The following is a 15,045-nucleotide window of genomic DNA, read 5'->3' as shown; positions in this document are numbered from 1 at the left end:
CAAATGATTGTAGCCATTGGAGGGCAGTGTTGGATTTTGGCCATAACATCTAGCATCTCTTCAGACATTATAATTAGAATTAGAAACTTTACTCTTTTTAAAAAAAACACTTCAATTACAGAGAAGTATACAGAGTGTGACAATTGTACAGTACTTGTTTGACATTGCTGTGCACTCTTATTAACAACATATTTTCCGTTTTCTCTTTTCTCTCTCTCTCCTCGCCCCCACTTTGTGTTGTGTTTGTTGCATCATTAATCCAGGTAAGTGCCACTTACCTGAATGCTTTAATTAGAAAATAGAAAAAAAGCCTCTACCAAGAGTAGGAGTATGACTTGATGTCTGTGTTTCGCATTAAGGTGTTTACAGTAGAGTGCGGTGCCCAACAGGGAACATTTTCTTTCCTGCTGTCTTATTGTTCATTGCTCCTCACACAGGTGTTAATCCTGTTTTTATGGAAACGGCCCTGTGAATGTGTCCCATGCTAAGAAACCATTTGTGATCAGTCTTTTTTAACTTCACCTTTCCTTACAGAAGCATTTGTTCTTTAGCTTTCATATTGCTATTGTAGTTTGCTCGGTCAGCTAGGTTAAACCACTCATTCAGTTCCCTCTCTGTCTCTCTCTCTCTCTCTTTCTATGTTTGTCTTTCCAAGTAATTCCCTCCCTCCTAATAATCTATGCGCTTGTCGGGATGTTGATGTATTGCCTTTGTGACCCCTTATAACTCTACACCTGACACATGCAGCTGTTGTTCAGAGGGCTGTAACCGGGAGGGAGCTGCAGGCGAGAAATTTACAACAGATTTTCATGGAGCCTGTTTATCTGAGACAATATCATCCCCCCCTAGAATTATCATGAAATAAGGTGGACCTGCCTGCTCGGTTGTAGGCGTGCTGAGCTGTAAAGGAACAGAATTTCGACGCCTCCCAACAGAAGTAGCTTGTTGTTCTTTTTCCCGGTTGGTTTGAGTAATGCAGCTGCACCTACAAAAAGAGCAGCGGGTGAACTTAGAGGAGACACTCCCTGTAAAAGTGATTAAAAAAAACATTTGGCCTCTCCCTCTCATGAGTCAATCCTCCAAATTGAGAACATTACAAATTAGCTGCATGCTATAAAATTTAGAAATAGACTGATCTGAATGAGGAAGATGACAAAGGGGAAAAAATGTGAATGTGGCAAACTCCCATTGAGTCACTAACCCTGTTGACTGTCGAGCACTGGAAGCTGTCAGCTGTACCTTCCCCTGTACACACCCAGGTCTGGTTTTAGAGTGACATTGATCGCCCCCATTTCAAATATGGATTGACAGGGTGTTATAATAAAATGTCAAATCAGGGTGTGGGAAGGTTCAGTGGGGACCTAGTCTGGCATGTCTTATTACTGCAACACTCACAGGTTTATCTGTACTTTACACTGAAAGAACTCAACAACTGACAAGTTACAACTACAGTAGTAATTTAGTAATTCTCTCTGCACTATTTTGAAATCAGTTGGCAGACCACGATTGCCCGAATGTCTCAAATATCTTTTATGGCAATAACCTGAACATGCTAATACCCTTGTAAGTAACTTGTTCAGATTTGTTGATGGCGAAATTAAATAAACGAGTCCCTGCGAGTGTGGAGCAATCATGTCTTATGGCAATGTGTTTTTCCAGTTTACCACTGCTTCTCTGTGTACATATGTTGTCTTGGATTAGGCTGGCCGACGAGACAGCAGTCAGCTCGGAGCTGTGGCCAATCCTTTTTCTTCCAGGATTCAGCGTGTCATGAATTGTTTGTTGTTGTGTCTGCACTATCATGTTTCGTGTTCAGAATTCAGTAGGCTCCTGTAATGGGTGATCTGTAATCAATGGTGGTGATCTTTTGTAGTGCCCTTTTTACTTGATTTACTTAATTATGCACACGACAGAGTAAACGCACAGCATCAGATCACCAAAAAGTGGGCTGATTACGTAACTGTACAATGCTGTATGACATTTAAACTTCACATGACTGAAACTGTGAGCAAGAACTAGAATATGTGCTCACTGGTGTTTGTTTAGTCATCTGCTGTTTGCTCTGCTGCAGCCTGAAGCTGATTATATTTCACAATCCACAACGCATGATGAGTGTTTTTGTTCTCGGTGTCAGAGAGCTCATCCAGTTAGGGGGGGAAAAAAGGTCTGAAAAAATAATGAACGTAGTTAACAAATGTACATCTAATTGCAAGGTAACACTCGTGTTGCGGTAAATATGGGCCTGCATGATTGCAGGCGCTGCGTCTCTCAGGTGTATACAACTGTTTACACCACAAATCTCCCACCTTCTAGTTTCTTGCAGATAACTTACTGTCCCTGTGGCTTACACTTTATTTCTTTTTCCGTCTCTCAAAGCATCTTCGCTGTCTCTCTGATGGCTGACCCACTTCTGTTGGTCATTTTTTTCTATAATCAGTTAGACCAATGTCCAACTGCCCCCTTTCTCTGCTCACACTACAAGCTTTGCCTGCGGACTAGATGAACTAGAACTTAACAGATCCTTTATTACATGTCATTACAGTGTCAGTTACAGGCTGCCTTTTTCACCTCATCTTTTAAGTATTTTTCCTTCAGCTGCAATCTTGGTCGTGGCTTTTGTGTGTCCATATCTTTGCCTGTTAAAGGTCTGGATGATAGACGGATCAATAACAGCCATCGCCAGGGGTGGTATTTGTTTGTGGCTGCGGTTGATGATATTGGATTTAGCTCCTATATTGAGGACACACACACTTCTGTGTGTCAAACACACTCTGTCAGATTGACACACACACACACACACACACACACACACACACACACACTCGCTGCAGAGAAACTTTCCGTGACATTATTGGCTTTATCAGAAGTAGGCCAAAGCCTGGCCCTCTGGCACGTCGACTGAGCATGCTCAGCACTGCTGAAGGCGAGGTAGTGGATCAAAACCTCATTCTACTACTTACCACCACATTCCTGTCTCTTTCTCTGCGGGTCTGTCACAGCACAAACTCACAAGCAAGACTCACTTTTATTGTTGTTTTAAATTTTGTGCTATAAAATCTGAGAAAACATCTTTTCTCATCTTGTCCTTTTATGAAGAAATTCAAAAGAAGCAACTGACTTATTCTTATCTGGGTTCATTAGGCAGGGAATTCCCAGTGTGTGGGGGGTTCCTGGGTGCAACCAGCAAATAAATGGTTGCAGATTTCTTATCTAATAGTTTAAACTCTATTTTCATTTATAACACAAAGCTAACTTAATTCAGTCTTTAAGTCAGTTACGTTGTGATGTTGCGTAGGACAATCAAAGAAGAAAAAAAAGCTTACATAACATGGATAATATCAGTCAGGTGACCACCCATCTCAACATCAACAGCAGGAGGAAAAGCATCTCCAGAGGGCAGTCACAATGTTCTAATTATGCTAAATACCGTCTGCATAAAGTATAAACTGCACTAATCTTTATGGAATACTGTTAGTATACAGGTAATAAATATAGTGTTTATCAGTTTACCATTGTATACTAACAGGAAATTATATAACACATGTGCTGTCGGATGTCAGTTGAACTGCAACTTTTAAAACTTCTCTTCAAACGAAACTTTAAACTCAGGAAAAAGCCAAACGTCCCTCTAAAGATGTGTCGCTTATCCTTCCGCATTCATATTTATTAGAATGTCTGTGTAATATTTTGCAGCACACTCAAATAAAACATTATCATAGCACACACACTTTTTTGAATCATATTTTATTTTGACACGTTTTCAACGTGAACACACTGCATACTCAAAACTTGCTAAGTATTAATAGATATCATGAAAGTAGGGAACAGTGAGTTTTTATTGGAATATAAACACAGTGATTTTGTTCCCACATGCACATGAACTTAAAAGTGGGTATTCTGGGCCAAGATTTACTGCCACAACAGCACAGAGAGAACTAAGACACATTAACATATTTTCAATCTCCACTGAAAGCATCCACTACTACCTCTGATACTCTCATCCTGTCCCTCTTTCTGAAACATATTGTTGCGTTTGTTGAAGCAGTTTTGGGGCTCAAAAGAAATTCTTCGCCATCTCTGTTCTTTTGTTTCCATTCAAATGCATTTAGGCAATTAGTTTGGTCTTCAAATAAGTGAGTGTCATAAAATCCACTTGAACAGTTGAATAGGCAGTTTTCACTCAGTTCCTTAGCAATGAAAGAAGTAGCTGTAGTCATGAGAGAAAAATGGGCCTTTGGAGCCAGTAAACTGTTGATGAATGAAAATCTAATGTCCATCTTTTCTCACTGAGAAAGTAGTTATGATTCTTCAAGAGGGAAATCAATGTTATTTTGTGAATCATACATAAGTAATATATTTATTACATGCAGACATACATCGCCTCAAGTATAGAGGAGTAGCGTTGATTACATTTGCAGCATAAAGTTTGCCTCAGCTTTATTGCTGTACTGTATACAGTATAGAAGACATTTCTGCACGTGAAGCAGATTGTGCGTCCGAAGGCTTCTCGGCAATCAATCCAAAACGACAACATAATCTCAGGAGGGAAATGAGCTGATAGAATGAGCGATAATACACGCTGTGCTGTGTTTTCCGCTGCCATACAATCATCAGCTTTGTTGATGGTTATGGAGGCTCCCCGTGTATGTGCACCAGTGTGCTGTTATTGGCTCTATCAAATCACCAAGCACGGACAACATTATCCAATCCCAACAGGTCCATTATGCTCAAGACAAGAGTTTATACATTCATTAGGCTCACAATGAACTGTGTGCATCTTTTTATGTGCCCGCCGAGGAGGCTGAAAGTGAGCGAGGGCTGACTTAGAACACTTAATGCTAGCAGTCAGTGTGGTTTCTCTATCGTTTTTATAATTAGTTCATGGCTTAATGATGATACCACTGTGAATACAATACTATACTATAATACTACACTGTATGGTTGTGCCACAGTGATGTCTTCATCCCCTCATTTGAGGACTTATGTCCAATCCATGATTTTCTTATCACGTTTTGCAACTCCATGAAACACTTTGTCTACCGTGACTATTGAAAGTCAGCCACCATTGTCAACTCAATGTATTGTCAACCCAAGTTTGACCCAGTTACATGAAGCTGCTCTCTCAGGTAAATCCCCAGTCATTACTGTACAGTCTGTAGTTTGCAGCTGTAGATCCACGTACATTACTCCAAAACTACAGGATAACATGCGTGTCTTGCTCAGCATTAGTTAAATGTTTAAAGGGCAAAGAACAAATTTCAGTGTCTGATAGAAACACCTGTCCACTGGGTTAAGGTGCATGGTAACCCATTCAAATGATTCACCGGCTCTGATTTCATTTGCATCACTGCGTTTATCTGAAAGGCCGTATAGGAAGATATCTGGACAATGGATCAAAAGCCTAAATTCCAGTTCAATTCCTGTGTTCAAGTGTTGTAATCTATGCACAAAAACACCACATCTTTTATTTATATGCAGGACCTGAAACAAACATGATCTTTCTCTGCTAGGCCCCATTTATATGACTGGATCAGACTCCAACTTTTTCTTCCCCATAGGACACAGTTTAACATACTTTTCTCATCATTCTACAAAACTGAAAACCCACAGATTGATGCCGTGCTTACCCAAAGCTTTTTGTGTTTATCTTGAGCAGTTTAACTATAAATTATTCATAGCCAAATAATTACCTCTGGGCTGGCTGCAAACATAAAGTTGACAGACTGATGCTGTCAGTCATATGATCTGAGATGTAAAGACTATAAATATTTCTTGAATAACTGTAGCCTTTTGCAGATACTGGAAAAATAAAGTCAAGCCTGGTCAGCAAGCAGTCATGAGTTGGCTGAGTTTGTGTTGAAGGGGGCTGGGTTTGGAGTCATGCTAGAGTGCATAGCTATTGGTGTTTTGACTTGCAAACGTTGGAATTTGTAACTGTCAGTCCTGCCAAGGCTCACAAAGCAGCCTGAGTAGTGAAGCGAGTGTGTCCGACCACACTGTTCTCATCTGACCTTCTGCAATGTCACTCAGGGCCATTGTGTTTTGCAAAACAATGACTGATCTGCAGGCCTAATTTTCCTCCTACTCTTCTTCTTGATCACTGCTGTGACCCGAGCATCTTTGGTTTTAATCCAACTGTCTTTGCCTCCAACTCGCATATATGCTCTCACACTCGTATGAGACAGATCCTAGAGACAGCCTTTTCGATTTTGAATTGTCAATGTGTCAGTAGCACAGTGTTTTTTTTTTTTTTTTCTGCCTGCTGATGTAATTATGGTCAGTGGGGTGTTGTAATTCATGAGAGGATCCAGCTCTCCTAAACTTCCTGACAGCCTGGGGGATTGTGAGTTTGACTTCCTCATTGATTGGTCCATTTTGTTAGCCTCTGCAAAATTAGCCGTGTTCTTTTGATCTTTTTCTAATTAGTATTTTCGTCAGCGTGCTAGTGTAAACACACTTCCATCATTTCCACCCCAAAAGGCATTTAGGGGAAAAAAAAGTCATAGATAAAACTGTTAAGAGCAATCGATTTTCTGTCTTCTGTCTATTTTTTACTTTATGTGAACTGTGAAGGAATGTGTCTCTTTTGACGCTGACGAATCACTAAAAACATTTAAATAAATCAAGATCCTCAAGGCTGACCATTCAATACAGCGACGCAGAGTGGGTGCAGTGATTTTAGGTGTTTTGAGAGAAATACATTTCACTATCAATATGCAAACGGAAAGGCAGACGACAAAATCTTGAAATCTCTCAGTTCTGAACAACCTTGTTTCCATCACTTAGATGGAAACAGCTCAAGAGGATTCTCTCTGCTGCTCTGTTCTTTAAAAAAATCTTTGGAAATGTTTGTATCTTCCCTGGAGCTTGCTCTGGCTTGTTATAAATTAGCTTGAAGTGAATGTGTTTCAGTTTATCTGGGGCCTCGTTCCAGGATTCACTTCACACAGTGAATGTGACTGTATTTGCATTCATTCCCCGGCATAATCAGCAGAAGTTTATGTTCATTGTATATTTGACCTTTGCAGAGTAGTTTCCAATTCACTGGTGTCACTGGAGTGACTAGATCTCAGCCTTGCTTCTCTGGATGCGACCGCTGAAGCACCCATGAGTCTATTGTTGTTTTTCAGCTCCATTTGACACACACAACTAATTACTGGAATAGAAGACGCCCCCCTTTCCCCATGCACTTGCACACCAATGCAGCAAGAGGGGTGGCCATTTCAGCCCATCTTCTCACTGGCTCCCTGAAGACGAGCTAGTAACAGAACTGTTTATGCATGCAGTATCCTTTCCCTATCACTCAGTTTGAAAAGAGCCCCCTGCAGAGTATTGGCAAATGCTCTGATTTAGACTGGCTTCTTAAACATCAACCTCGGGTCTACTGACGCTTTCAGCCACCGTTACCTGCAGCGGGTTCAGAACACCAGCAGGTAATAACCTGCAAATCAGTGACAAAGGAGAGAGCGTGGGAGTGTAGGTGGAAGAGGAAAGAGCCAGAGACGAGAGCGAGTGGGCAGGTAGAAGAGGATCCTCTGAGAGTGGATAAACATGTGAACACTTAGCGATTCCCTCTCCCTTCCTGTCTCTCTCTTACTCTGTGTGGGCAGTTAATGAGTCTGAAAGCTTCTCCTCGGCATCTGTCAGCTGAGAACCGGATGAAGCCCCTAGAGCAAGCTGGAGCTGAAAAGAAACGCTCTATTGCTCATTGATAATTGGTACAATGTATAGAAGTTGTTTCTTTTTGTGTCATCCATAGACTAAACTAAACAGTAAACGATGTCGCCCTGTGCTGCACAGCATGACTGAAATGTTCTTTAGACACACAAGAATATCGTGCAATTCACAGTATGAAGTCTTTGAGTTCCTCAGCCACCTCTTTGGATTTATGAATGTCTGTGCATGAAATAGTTACATTTTTTATAATCAAGTGTTTGCACAAAATAATTCTCTTTACTATAAAACAAACTCCGGCCTCAACAAGATACCACAGAGATGACTCATCACCTGCCTGATACGGCCTAACAAAGATTGTATTGTGTTGATGCGTATTATATATTCAGGGCTTACAGAGCTGGACGGCATTATGTTGTACAGGTGTTGCTTTAGTTCATGATCTCCGTATCTACCTTCACACACAGTGCATTGTTACTTTACAAGGCCTTCGGCTTTGATGGCAAGACAGGAGTAGTGGTGCCTAACCGCTGTGATAACATCAACAGATATGAGGTCTGCCTACCATGTTATCCTTACTTTGTGTGGTGTGTGGCCATAAAATGGAGTGTAGTTAAGTCCTGGGTTGAGATGAAACAGACTTTGTATGACCTCGGTATGGTCGTACCCCCCCACTTAAACAGATTCTTGGATCAGTAGTCAGCTCTCCCACTCCCATCGAATGCCTGATAAACTCATATAAAAACTATTCGGGGGTTTTTCCACTATCATTACCGAGCTTGGCATGTTTCCTAATTCCTAAAAAGAGAATTACAACAGTTGCAGTCAGACAGTTGCTCAGATGCTGAATTGATTGATCGTGACTGATTTCACAAGTGTTTGCAGTCTCAAGATGTTTTTAGCTACGAGGCACAAAACAATGTGAGCAGATTACGCTACGGCATCTGTGATTTCGATTCCAGCCTAAGGATGAATGTGTGGCGTAATTCAGGAAGGCAGTGATAGTGACATTTACTGTTTAATCATCCGGCAGATGCCCTTTGACTGACTTACAGTGAGTGAGCAGTTAGGAAGACTCTTTGTCTTTGAGGCTACTTTGATAAAACGCAGTTGTTAAACACAACTTTGGTATTGTGAGGATCAAACAACCGATACACTGTTGTCTGTAACCACCCTGTCCTGTTTTTGATAGAACAATGTGAAGGGCTTGACAGTAGAACAGTGGAAAATAATACTCTTTAGAACAGTACACTGTTGTTTGATTTGGGCGCTGACAGCAAACATTGATTCAGTTTTCCAGGATAAAAAAAAATCTCTCTCGTGGCAACACACGCACACGCAGATGGCTGAACAGCTTGCTTTGACTTTCCCCTCTGACACCTTTTTTGTGGGCGTTGGAGCACAAGCTCCTTATTGGCCATGGATTCATCTTCCAAGGATTGGGTCACAAAATATCATATCACATATCCTTCAGACGCTCCTTTTCCCCTCTCTCCCTTTGCTGTGCTTTCTCTAGGGACATGGTGTCCATTCTGCAACCCCAGGTGGTGGCCATATCCCCTGGTCCCAAGCACCAGCATGGGAGGGCCCTCCCTGGAGGATGAAGGGTAGCTTAAAGACTGAAGTGCACCCCCACCACCCCTCCCTTCGTTTTATAATGGAAGCGCAATGCATTATCTATGTGGTAGGGCTGGTCAACGTGGTGTTGATATATATGTGATGCCTCTTTATTGTGTTTTTAATCCATTAACAATTAATTCAGTGTAAAACACAATGACTTTCAGAGCTACAGCGCTTTCTTAAGAACTGTTGAAATATCTCTAAAAGGAGGCAACAGGCCGAGAAAAGAAGCCACTAAGAGAGCACTGACTGTCTCTGGGTGTCTTCCTGCACCCATTGACTGCACTCAGCAGGTTGATGAGTGGAGGAGCTGTTTGGCTTCTAGGTTTGGGCCGAGGTCATTGTCCCGGCTTTCATGTCTTCAATAGCTGCAGGCTCCCTGCTGAACCTACTTGGTATTCAGTTCTTTCTCTCACTTTATCCCATTGAAACTGACAAGATCCAACTAGATAGCACAGCTCCAGTAACAGGGGACTGGAAACAAGACCTAAGACACAGTAGAACAATACCTTGAACTGTGTGCCACGGTGTTTTGCAACAGATCACCACACTTTTACTAGGATGATTCATGAATACTTGCATGATGAGCCCTTTTTTTAAAGCCCCCAATTTTTTTTTTTTTTTTAGCACAACCCCTTTGTCAGGACTTGCTGAAGAATGAGCTGAAGGAGGTGCAGCTACCCACATTCATATGTACTGTAGGGAAGCAAATGCCAGAAATAACACAGCTCACTGAGGAAATAAAGCTCAAATTCATTCATGTGCATATTATTGACCTGCCTGCTGGGATACAGTCCCAAATAAACAATGGAACAGTTTTTTTTTTATTTTTAAATCAGGGATATGGTGTCACTTCAGTTCTTCCATGCGGTTTCAGTTCTTCCCTTTAGCTTTTGTCCATGCTGTTTCACATTTCTTGGAGGAAATTAGTCCAGAATAATTGTGCAAAGAGAAAAGTACACCAGGACACCATGGCAATCACTGTAGCCGCTCAGTCTGCGTGCACATCCTCTGTTTGCTCGCTTTGTAATTATGCTGGGAGGGCATAATAAAAAAGCGCCACCGGCCACCTTGCTTGTTTTTTTTTTTTTTTTTAACATCCGGACCGTGACATCATCGCCTCTCGGGTTTCAGTGTGTCTCTACTACAGGCGCACGCGGCGCGGCAGTCAGCGCGAGGGGGCTTTCTGGTGTGAGCAGTAGCACGAGCAGCACTGACAACACACCTCTTCTTCAAAGTAACAAGACCTCACCTGGATAAAAACGATCACTTGTTTTCACCGAGATTGGACATTTACGGACGCTTTGCATTGTAAGTATGAGAACCCTGCAGTGCTGTATGTGCGTGCGACATGTATTGATCTTACCGCGATAATTCATGCAGGGGGGGGGGGGTTGTTTAATATTTGATGCTATCAGAATCAGGATATTTAAATGCATCCCCCCCCCTCTTCATGTGATTGCTTCCTGCTGTACTGCAGATATGACCAGCTCCCTGACGGTCAGCGTTTTGCTCCTCACATGGCTTCATGTGCAAACAGCGTCTCCTGCACTGGACTTTGTCAAGGCACCTCTGTGTTGTTTAGTTAGAGAGCTCCGGGGTTCACATATTGTTACAGAAGCCTTTTTCACTGGTTATCTTCAAACTTAGGCTTAATAACAATATGTGATACAAGAAATCCTGCATGTTTTGGTCCTTTTTTTTTTTTTTTTTACTTTGGACTGGTAAAGCCAAAAGGAAATTGCAAATCAAATATTAGATTCTGGTCTTTGGTAGTGTTTTAAAAAAACTCATATTCTGTTGTGAAGCTCAGCCACAGCCCCAGGACCTTTTTTGAAAGATGGTACAGTACACAACAGTAAAAAAAAACAAACCCCGGAGGGAAAATATTTTTGACTCTCTGTGTCTCTTGTGTTTCAGTGCTGTCTAAGTTTTCCCAAACCTATTGTCAGTCAGAAAAAAAGTATGTCCTGCCAGTTTTAATACACTTTTTCAGTTTTCAGTTATAGAAACAGCATTTTTTTTTTTATTCCCACTGTTTATCCCCTCAGGACTGCATTTTATTACTTTGCATCAGCTGCTGTTTTCTATTCCTGATGGTACTAAACTGCACAGTGGTTCTGGGTGATGTCCTTTTCAAAGATTTTATCTGTTAATCACAGCCCGTTAAGCCATAATTATAGCATTGCTCACTGTCTCTCCTGCAGTGACCTACTGCAGACTATGCCCTCTCTTTAATAACCAATGTAGACCAGATCAAAACCACTAGATCTTCTAGACAGCATCTGTATTATTGTATTGGGTTTTTGATCTTGTGGTTTATGCCAGAATTCTGCAGGGAGGAGTTGGACCTGTTCCTCATTATCCAGTAGTTTTTTTTTTTTAGTAGGCAGAATGTTAACTGTCTTATTTTGTTGAACTCTTGTGTAGTCTTGCCATGCACAGACATCCTCGATAAAGCTGGCCACTGTTTTTGTGTCTGCATGTAAAAAAAAATATGGGACATCTTCATGGCTTTATTAGAGTTTCTGTCAAGACTGTGCCTGTATGGTCTGATTAGTTGAATACTAAGTAGATGTTTGCATACAGCACATTTATTTGTGACGTCTAACTTAAACCTCTTGAGGTGGTCAAAGCCAAAATATTCCTTGTCAAACCCACAGGGAGAGAAGGAACAACCGATCCGTGCTTACATATTCACTTTCCCTGTGAGCTCATGCAGTGACCATTGTCCTCACCATTTGTTTTTTACACACATGGAAACATTGATGTTTCAGCAATTTCCTACAGACATAATTTTCTTGTGAGATTCAGCTGGAGGGAGGGGGGCGGGGCACTCTGTTATCCAACACTTGAGCCGACTGCAAAACACCACTGCACCCACAAACTGACTTTTGTTTAAGGATCATTTTACCAGTCTCTATGATTTTTATATCGAATCAATACACTGTTCTTGCAGACCTTTTAGACTCTTCAGTTTGATGGATTGTTATTGTTTAATATTCAATCAAATCAAATCTATTCAGATGAGCCATACAAATAACTTGAAAATCTGATACTGATATCATTAAAGAGCAGGTCAGCAGTAATGGATATGTACAAATGCCCTGTTATTGGCTGCTGGACCAGTCCCAGCACTCACCAGGCAAAGACTTCAAGGGGAGAGAAGGGGCGGCGCTGCATTTGATTTCAGGCTTTGAGATCTGCAGAGAGGTGTCCACTCCTATATTCTGCCAATTTACTGGTTGTCTTGGTCAGATGTTACTATTTTTACAAAGATATAGAGAGAATGAATGTCCAACTTTCTGAACTTTCTCAGTTGGGGCATGAGACTAGCTCATGTGTGCAGAGCATTTTGTAAAGAAACATTTTGTGTTTTGCATAAAAGTAAATGTTTCTCAGTTGCCTCCACACTTTTGTGTGTGGTTAAAAGAGGAACTTCTTCAAACAGTGCTGAAGGTAATATGTTAGACCTTTTCACATATCCTTTAAAAAATGAGTGAGTTGTGTAATCATTTGTCATGTTATTTAATTGCCTGCAGCTCCCCAGTCTTTCATCCATCTATTCCTTTAAGGAGATGGCCTTGATTAGAAGAGTCTGAATACTATTTTGGGTGCTACACTTCTGCTCTTTGTCCCGCAATGGACCTACATGTGAATTTTGTCCCACTTTGTGGAAATGAAAACATAAATGTCATCATATTTTGATACAGTTCTTTGAACATCCTGCCTTTGGGGTTTTTTCCATGTACTACTATCTGCAATGAAAGCCACATTGAATGCTTGCCTGCTGTTGTCCTTAATGAGGCCTGAAATTGAACATTGAATCATTGACAAAGAAAGTTTTACAGACAACGAAAAACCTGGAAACTTTAGATGTGTGTGGGTTAATGCAATATTTAGAATACTTTCTGTTTCATAAGGAACCAACCCTTTTGTCTCACGAGGAACATTTGTAACGTGGGTCTTAGGTCAGAAAGTCACAGTGAGGCTTGGTTTTATATTACAATACACTGCAGCATAAACACAAAATTCTACTTCTTTCAGTCAGTGCTCTATATTTCCTTGAGAAGGCAGCTTGTTTCCATGGTTCTGAAATCTTCTTGAATCGACTGTTCAGCTGCGTCACCTTGACACACTTGGTTCCCAGTCACAGCTGCTTCATGGGGGCTGCTAATTAAATTGTTTGTGGAAAAAAAAATCTGATTTGTAGCCTGAATGAGCAGCTCTTTTCTCTGGTTAAGTGAAAAGGTCTAAAGTGAAAGTCAAAGCTCCTTCAGCTAAAGCTGCTGGTTGTGTAATGATTGTGGTGTGATGCAGGTTTTCCACTACTTTTCCTTTTTAAAAGATGCATACGTACACCCAAATTAGTAAAGGATATTACGCTAGTCCACGTATTAACATTTTGTGATAGCGCTGCATTTCATGTGGCCTCTCGGGGACTGCAAAGCCCCTGTTTTGTCTTTTCTCCTGCTGTCCTCGACATGCCCACTCACAAACTGCCTATTCTGCTTATTCAGCTCAGCTTTTGTGAGGACAGCTATTCATACCTCCAGTCAATGTCCATGTGGTATTGGGAAGTTTTTCTACAGTCAGACTCTTTTATTTATGTTTTTAATGCTAGTTAAGAGTACTCACCTATAATGCGGATAATAATGTGAAAACTTTAATCAGTACTCACTGGCCTCGTCCAACGTTTTTGGACAAGTTCCTTCCTGTGTAATTGGATTAGATTTATGAGCATTAACAGGTGGATTAATTATCACTGAAAGGCTTAGTTTGTTGATTTGCAGTTAGATTTATTAAAGGGACCAGTCGCTTTTCTGGCTCGACCTTTTGTAGACTTAATCTGTAGATTTTTCCTGTTTCTTTTGTCGAAGAAGTCACCACATAGAGTTAAACGTGACTTGTGCAGATGTATTAAGTGGATATAGGCTAAGGGAGCTTGAGCTGTGCTGGTTTAAATGGAATGGCATGATTTTACTAGCACAGCACTGCTAGGATAACGGTGTGATCCTATTGGGCAATGTGTGCTAAAATGTTCTCACTTAAGCTTCTGTGCGGGCTGTGATTAAAGCATCTACAGTGCTGGAGTATGTGCCGTTAGATCACATCCTTGGCAAAGGAGGAGTATTGCTTGATTGCTCTGACCTGCACTGTTCAGGTCCATACAGTAGGATGTCCCATGAGTAGAGGACTTGAATCAGCCTGGGCAGGCATTCATTTAAAAATAATTAGGATACATTTGCTGTGGTAAGGTAGTATATATTTATAGAAGTCGTGAGGACAGACAGAAAGGCGTGGCTTTCTTGGCTTGTAGTTAAAAGCCCAGAGTTTGAATCTCCTAGCAGCATGACTGTTGTGAGGCAAACAGATGCAGATAAAAGGATTCTGCAATATAAGACAATCTGCTGACTTTTTTTTTTCCCCCAATATGTTACCAATAAATAAAAGAATAAAGATGCGGCATATCTTTATGTTTAAATATTCAGTGTGTAAGCTGATCCCTGGTCCATTTTTAGAGCACAGCTTACCTGCCACAAATGACAAACGGTCAAATCTAGTTATTAATAGATGTGTTTTATGTCACACATCAATCAAAATCTTCCTGCTCCTTTCAGTTCTCGTACAATACACTATAGGGGTTTTTCTATTTTCCTGAGATTGAGTGTCATCATCACATCTCTTAACTCTCACGAGTTATTTGAGAAATGAGTTCTACTTTTTTTAACACAACACAAGGAAATCCCC

General features: G+C 41.0%; 1 protein-coding gene across 14 annotated transcripts in view; it reads left to right on the top strand.

The window, feature by feature from the left end:
* Positions 1 to 15,045, top strand: part of LOC104940620 (pleckstrin homology domain-containing family A member 5) — a 73,460-nt gene that overhangs the window by 21,171 nt on the left and 37,244 nt on the right. The window contains exon 1 of one of the 14 annotated variants that reach the window (XM_027272740.1): positions 10,225 to 10,605. The exons of the other annotated variants lie outside the window; for them this stretch is intronic. The gene's annotated coding sequence lies outside the window, so the exon portion shown is untranslated. Of the gene's footprint in view, positions 1 to 10,224; positions 10,606 to 15,045 lie in introns of those variants that run through there. 14 annotated transcript variants of the gene reach the window in all.

This window comes from Larimichthys crocea, chromosome XXI (assembly GCF_000972845.2).
Source record: "Larimichthys crocea isolate SSNF chromosome XXI, L_crocea_2.0, whole genome shotgun sequence".
NCBI lineage: Eukaryota > Metazoa > Chordata > Actinopteri > Sciaenidae > Larimichthys > Larimichthys crocea.
Note: the sequence above shows the minus strand (reverse complement) of the source record. Positions and strands in the feature narration are given on the sequence as shown.